The sequence below is a fragment of the Apium graveolens genome, chromosome 9 (genome assembly GCF_009905375.1).
Source record: "Apium graveolens cultivar Ventura chromosome 9, ASM990537v1, whole genome shotgun sequence".
In the NCBI taxonomy this organism is placed as follows: Eukaryota; Viridiplantae; Streptophyta; class Magnoliopsida; order Apiales; family Apiaceae; genus Apium; species Apium graveolens.
Genome location: NC_133655.1, coordinates 234,006,053 through 234,013,355, shown reverse-complemented (window position 1 = coordinate 234,013,355; position 7,303 = coordinate 234,006,053). Strand labels below are relative to the sequence as shown.

Sequence of the window (7,303 nt, the reverse complement as noted above, 5' to 3'; positions counted from 1 at the left end):
TCGTTCTTTTGTATTCTTCTAATTAGGCGATACTTTGGATGTTGTTTCAAATTTGTTTTCTAAGCCTTTATACTTTAAAATTCTCTTATAGTATTCAGAACCTTTTTACTATAATGTTTTCATTGGAACCCATGATGATGAGCCGTTCGATTATAAACTAATCGTTATCGTGGGATTCTAACGCATTTATTAATGGAGTTTAGTAGTTGATTGCCTAAAGTTTTTAGTGTGTGTTGAATTATTGATATCCTCATATGGTTGTGCTTAATCTTCTTGGATGCGTAGCTAACATCTAAGTTGTATTGTTAATCTCTATTGAATACGAAAGTGGATATAGGGGTTTAGAATTTGCCATGCTAGCATAGGTTTATAGATGTTTTAACATCTAATTTTAACCATCTTACGCTGCCCTATGTGATCTCAATAGATAACTTGCTCTTAAACCGTTATGTTTTCAAATCTTATAGACATATAGGGTCTAAACATAATTGGTGTCTGCCCAGCTTCTATCTAAATTGTGGATGCTGAGTAGTAGGGTACACGTATATCGAAAGATAGCGTGCACTGATTTCGTGTTATCAGATTAGTTATCATCAGAGTCACATACTATGATTAAAGGCATAAACTGTGAATAAAGTATTTAATGAAGTTAGAATCCCATGTTTTATTTCATATAAGTAACTTAATTATAATCTTTTAATTAATTCATTCTAGCATTTTTACTTCTAGATAATCAAACTCAATTTGATACTTGTCTTAGTAGTGAATAATAATCATACATTGTTGCATAAGTGCACACTCTGAATTAAACCAATCTCTGTGGGAATGAATTAAACTTAATCTTATACTATTTGTGACCGCGTTCGCTTGCATATTTTTGTGCGAACAAGTTTTTGGCACCGCTACCGGGGATCGAGGTTAAATTTAATTTATGTGCTTGTCATCAGTGGTCGTTAAAGCTCACCGGCTCAGAATTATTTCTCTTACCAATTTTACTTTGTTTGTGTGTTTCAGGTATTCGATCGAGCATGTGCGCGAACACGTTCTCAATCTCGTAAGGACAAACTAGAAGAAGTAGAAAAGGAAGTGATCATAGCAATGGGAGAACCAACAGCGGAAACGAAAGCATTGAAGGATTATTCTCAATCAAAAATCAATGACATTCATTCTATCATTGTCTGACCATCCATTGCAGCTAATACCTTTGAAATCAAGTCTGGCATGATTCAAAAGGTACAAAACTCAGTCCAGTTTGGGGGTGCTCCAATGATAGATCCCAATATGCACATTAGGGATTTCATCGAGATTTGCAACACCTTCAAGTTCAACGGTGTTTCGGAAGATGCTGTGAAACTTAGACTTTTCCCATTTTCTCTGAGGGATAAAGCAAAGAGCTGGTTGCACTCTCTACCAGCAGGTTCTATTGCGACATGGGAGGATCTTGCTCAGAAATTTCTTACTAAATTCTTTCCTATGGTAAAAACAGCTGCAATCAGGAATGCTCTTACTCAATTTGCACAACAGTTGGGAGAATCTTTATGTGAAGCTTGGGAGCGCTACAAGGAGATGCTTAGAAAGTGTCCTTATCATGAAATGCCTGATTGAATGGTAATCAATTGCTTCTATAACGGCTTGGGAGCACATTCGAGACCCATGCTTGATGCAACATCAGGTGGAGCCTTATGGGCCAAGAACTATGAGGAAGCTTATGAGCTAATTGAAATGATGGCTGCTAATGAATATCAAAACCCAACTCAGAAACTGCCACAAGGCAAGGTAGCAGGAATTTCAGAGGTGGATACTGTTGGATTTTCATCGCAGCGGAGGCATGGTAAAACACTTTTACACACATAAAATCCAAATAAAAGCATATAAATCGTGGTAAAAACATAAGGATCGATTACTAACCTTTAATATGCGATCCAAAAGCAACGATCGAAGATCCTTAGCAGCTGCTCCTCAAACGTGAAGCACTCCACCGGTATCCACCAAGAAAACGACGTTAAGGAGGAGGAGGTGGAGAGAATTAGGTTTTTCTAAAAATTGGGGTTCCGGGTTAGAATAAAAATAGGGTTTATAATAGTATATTTATAGGCAAAATTTTCAGCTGAAATTTTCCCATAAATATTATTATTATTATCCCATTTATTATTCTCATTAATAATTAAAACACCTTTTAATTATTAATCATTTTTCTAAACACTTTAGAAACAATTCTCTCTCTTGATTTAATTTCCAAAAAATTAAATCCTTAATTAATAATATTAAGAACTTTTCTTAATTAATTTATAATCAATTAAATCTCATTTAATCAATTATTAAATTTTCCAATTAATTATTTATTTCACAAATAAATAATTATTAGCCATTATTAATTAATTCCTCCACCATTAAATCATTCTCTTTTTATGGTGTGACCCTGTAGGTTCAATATTAAGCCGGTAGTAGAAATAAATAATAATAAAACTATTTTATCATTATTTATATAAATTCTCTAATTTATTAAATATGATTAATTAATTAATCACATTTATTCTACATCGTGAGGGATACTTCTCAGCATATCGTGACTATCCGGATAATACGAATTCACTGCTTAGAATACCAAGAACCTATTCAGTGAATAGTTACCGTACAATAAACTCCTTCTACCCTACAATGTCCCGATTAAATACAAGGCATGGATCTCGTGTCAAGCCTATCTAATTTAATCACTTGCTTACCATTTACTATGCTTAGTTCTATGCAAATTAGAAACTCCTTTCTAATTTCATTCACTCTGGCCAGAGATTCCTGAACTAGCATAAGTGGATCAGCCTTGAACATTCACTTCCTTCACTGGAAGGGGTAGATTCTTTATTGATCATACACTATCTTCGTGTACAAATTCCTATACCCAGTACAGCCCTAATAATTGTCCCCGGAGACTAAGAACTAAACCAAAGCATAGTTCAGTGTACACAAGATGACTATGATGACCTCAAGTCTAAGGATACTTGTACAACTATCACTATGTGAACAACTGCTGACACGTGAGTGAACTCCATTAGTTGTTCAGCTGTGCGAGAATATGTTCAGTGAACTTATTCTATAATAAGCACCTACATACTAGCTATAGTGTCACCACAAAAATGTCTATGAGAACAGACATCCTTCATAATGAAGCAAGCATAGTATGTACCGATCTTTGCGGATTATTAATTACCAGTTAGTAATCCTATGACCAGGAACTATTTAAGTTTAGAGTTATCATCTTTTAGGTCTCACTATTATGATCTCATCATAATCCATAAAAAGCTTTACTCTAAACTATGGTATATCTTATTTAAACACTTAAATAGATAAAGCCCGTAATGAAAACAAAACTAGTCTTTTATTAATATCAATGAAATCAAAACAGATTACACAGGAAGTTATTCCTAAATCCTAATACATGATTGGACTTAGGACATATTCCTTTCAATCTCCCACTTGTACTAAAGCCAATCACTCTGGTATCTAATACCCATCTTGTCTTTATGACGATCAAAGTGACTTTCATAAAGTAGCTTTGTGAGTGGGTCTGCTATGTTGTTATGTGTGTCAATTCTAATTCAATACAATATAAGAAATGTTATCGCGCTCCCACTAACCCTTTTGTAGACGCATGGTTCATCTACGTTTTTGATAAAATCAAACTCTTTGATTATCTCATCAAAACAGATGTTCCATATCTCGAGAAGCTTGCTTTAAACCACATATGGTTCGCAATAGCTTACACACTAGGTTTTCTTTTCCCTTGGAAAGAAAACCATCTGGCTAATTGCCAGATCTCATAGTTGTAGTAAGCAGCAATCGCAAGCAAAATCTGAACTGATTTTAACAGGGCTACAGGTAAAAGGTTTCATCAAAGTCAATTCATTGCCTTTGTTTGAATCCTTTTCCCAAAAGCCTGGCCTTAAAGGTCTCCACCTGGCCATCTTCTCTAATCATTCTTTTGTATCCCGTATACATAGATTTCATTCTGGATTTCATGGCACTATGCCATTTCTCTGAGTCAACACTACTCATAGCCTCATTATAGGTCAAAGGGTCGTCATCATCAATGATCGACAACTCATTGTCATTCTTAATGACAAGGCCATATTACCTCTCAGGTTGGCGAGACACTCTCCCTGACCTACGAATGGGCTGTTCCACAGAAGGTTGTTCAGTCAGAACAGGTGTTTCCACTTGATCCGTAGTAGTTTGTGCTTCTTGAACTTCATCAAGTTCAATTTTGCTCCCACTGTTTCCTTCAAGGATAAACTCCTTTTCCAAGAAGGTAGCATGTCTGGAGACAAACACCCAATGATCGGTGTAAAAGTAATACCCAAAAGTCTCTTTAGAATATCCCACAAAACTATATTTTACGGATCGATATTCCAGCTTATCTGGGTCAACTTTCTTGACATAAGCTGGACATCCCCAAATCTTAACGTGTTTAAGACTCGATTTCCTTTCTTTCCATATCTCATACGGAGTTTTGATGAACAGATTTGGAAGGCACCTTATTCAGTAAATATGCTGAGGTTTCCAATGCATAACCCCATAGGAATACTGGAAGATTTGCATAGCTCGTCATGGACCGAACTATGTCTAACAAAGTTTGATTTCTCCTTTTAGATACAAATCTGGAGGAGTCCACTGGGAGACTATACCATTTACTTTGAGATAATCTAGAAACACTCCATTAAAGTATTCACCACCTCGATCTGATCGAAGAGTTATAATACTATGTTTGGTTGTTTCTCCACTTCATACTTCTACTCTTTGAACTTTTCAAAGGCTTCAGACTTGTGTTTCATCAAACACATATCCGAATCTAGATCTATTATCCATGAAAGTAATGAAGTATGAAAATCCACCCATGGCTTGCTTAGACATTGGTCCACATACATCTGTGTGTACCATTCCTAGCAAATTTGCAGCACTCTCTCCATGTCTACTAAATGGAGACTGCAGTGCCACTATAAAGTGATATTTTCATCATCCCTTTTCTTTTATTAGTTTGTTCAATCTGAAGTAAATTATGTCATATTCATACAGACCATTATTTAAAGTACCACGTCCATAAAGAATATTATCTCTAAGAATAGAACATTCATTATTCTCAATAATAAATAAAAATCCAGCCAAGTCTAACATGGGAATAATATTCCTCACAATCGAGGGAACAAAATAACAATTATTTAAAACAATAGTCTTGCCCGTAGGCATATGTAAATGAAATGATTCTACATCTTCAGCAGCAACTCTTGCTCCATTTCCCATCAGTAGAATCACCTCCTCTTCCTCAAGAGTCCTACTTCTCCTTGGTCCCTGCAACAAATTGCAGATTTGAGAACCACAGGTGGTATCTAATACCCAAGTAGAAATTAAATTTAATGACGTATTCACTTCTATCATGAACATACCTGAATCAGAAGCGGTAGTCTCACTACCCTTCTTCTTCTTCAATTCTGCAAGGTAAACCTTGCAGTTCCTCTTCCAGTGCCCCACCTTGTTACAGTGAAAGCAAACAACTTTGCTCTTGGGGTCTTCAGCTTTTGGTGGAACCGGCGTTTTCTCACCTACTATCTTCTTCTTGGAAGGGTTCCTCTTCCTTTTCTTAGGATTGGAACCTTCACCAATTAGAAGAACAGAACTCTTCTTAGGGGGAAAATTTGATTCCGCAGTCTTCAACATGTTGTGGAGTTCAGGCAGGATGACATCCAACTTATTCATGTGAAAGTTCACAACAAACTGCGAGAACGAACTCGGAAGCGATTGCAAGACCAAGTCTTGGCTCAGCTCCCCATCCATGGCAAAACCAAGTTGTCCAAGACGTTCAATCAAATTGATCATCTTAAGTACATGGTCATTCACAGATGATCCCTCAGACATCCTACAACTGAACAGCTCCTTCGATATCTCATATCGAGCTGTCCTCCCCGCCACATCATACAACTCTTATAGATGCATGAGGATAGTGTGAGCATCCATATGCTCATGTTTCTTCTGTAGCTCAATGTTCATGGAAGCTAGCATGATGCATTGAGCAACATTTGCATCATCTACCCACTTACGATACACAACATGTTCATCATTATGTGCATCACTAGCAGGTTCAGTAGGCTTAGGTGAGTCAATCACGTATTCCAGCTTCTCAATCCTGAGAACAATTCTCAAGTTTCGAAGCCAGTCAACATAATTAGGACCAGTCAACTTGTGAGCATCTAGTATGCTCCTGAGTGATAGTGCAGAAGACATAACGTACAAAGTAAATCTGTAAATGATAAACACATAACAACACTTAGCAAATATTCGATTTCATTTCAAAACACTATATGAATCGGGTCTTTATTCATAAGTGGCTCCCACTAGTTTACCTAATTTATTCAACCCCCTACGTGAAAAATTAAGCATTCATAATGCTAGTGGGAATAGGGATCCTACATTCCATTACACAACCCCGGCTGTGGCACGAAACGCCATGTAATGTTCAATAGGCAGACAACTCTTGTCAATTACATCTAATGTTATTCCCTAATCAAACTTTAGCCTCTTGAATAATTGAGTCACGGCTGTGGCATGACAAACTCAATATTCTAAGTCAAGTCTAACCCAACATTCCGTACAATTGAATCAGTCCCCAAAGGCCCACGGCTGTGGCACGTAACGACCTTTAGATTCTTATTCAATGTACACATCTCTATGTAATAGACAAGTATTTCTTATTTCGAAATCAAAGCCCTCGGCTGTGGCACGAAACGACAATGATTTAAAAATAAGAACTACTTTCTATCATATTGGAAGGCTATGACCGACATAAGCCCGTTGTGTCATTGGCCAATTACTACTTGATATTATTTAATTTTAGAGGGATTATATTACGTTACAATCATAATCATATTATAAAGAGATTCTTCCTTTTAAATTAAATATTTCAAATCAATAATCAATAATCAGATGATTCCCAGATCGGGTGGAGCATTGTTAAGAGGCGTCACTTAATAACCCTTTCTTACAGATAGAAATATGTTGTTGACGGAATCATCCTTTCTCTCATATCGAAAATTCATATTCAATTACGTGTTTCATAAACACAAGAATCTCATGATTGTATTCATAATATTATTATTAAGGTTATGAAACAATTTCACTATACTAGGTTGTCTAACAAACACCTTATGTTCATTTAAGTTCACCTAAATCTATCATCGCATGATAAACTATGCATATATCACATATATAAACATGAATAAACATCAAGGTAAGCATGTTATATCATCTAGCACATTAG

The 7,303-nt window shown here is 36.1% G+C and overlaps 1 non-coding gene across 1 annotated transcript; it reads right to left on the bottom strand.

Moving 5' to 3' along the window:
* Nucleotides 1–1,488: 1,488 nt before the first annotated feature.
* LOC141688476 (small nucleolar RNA R71) lies at nt 1,489–1,595 on the bottom strand. The gene has a single exon (XR_012561918.1). It is a non-coding gene; the product is annotated as a small nucleolar RNA R71 (small nucleolar RNA).
* Nucleotides 1,596–7,303: the final 5,708 nt, after the last annotated feature.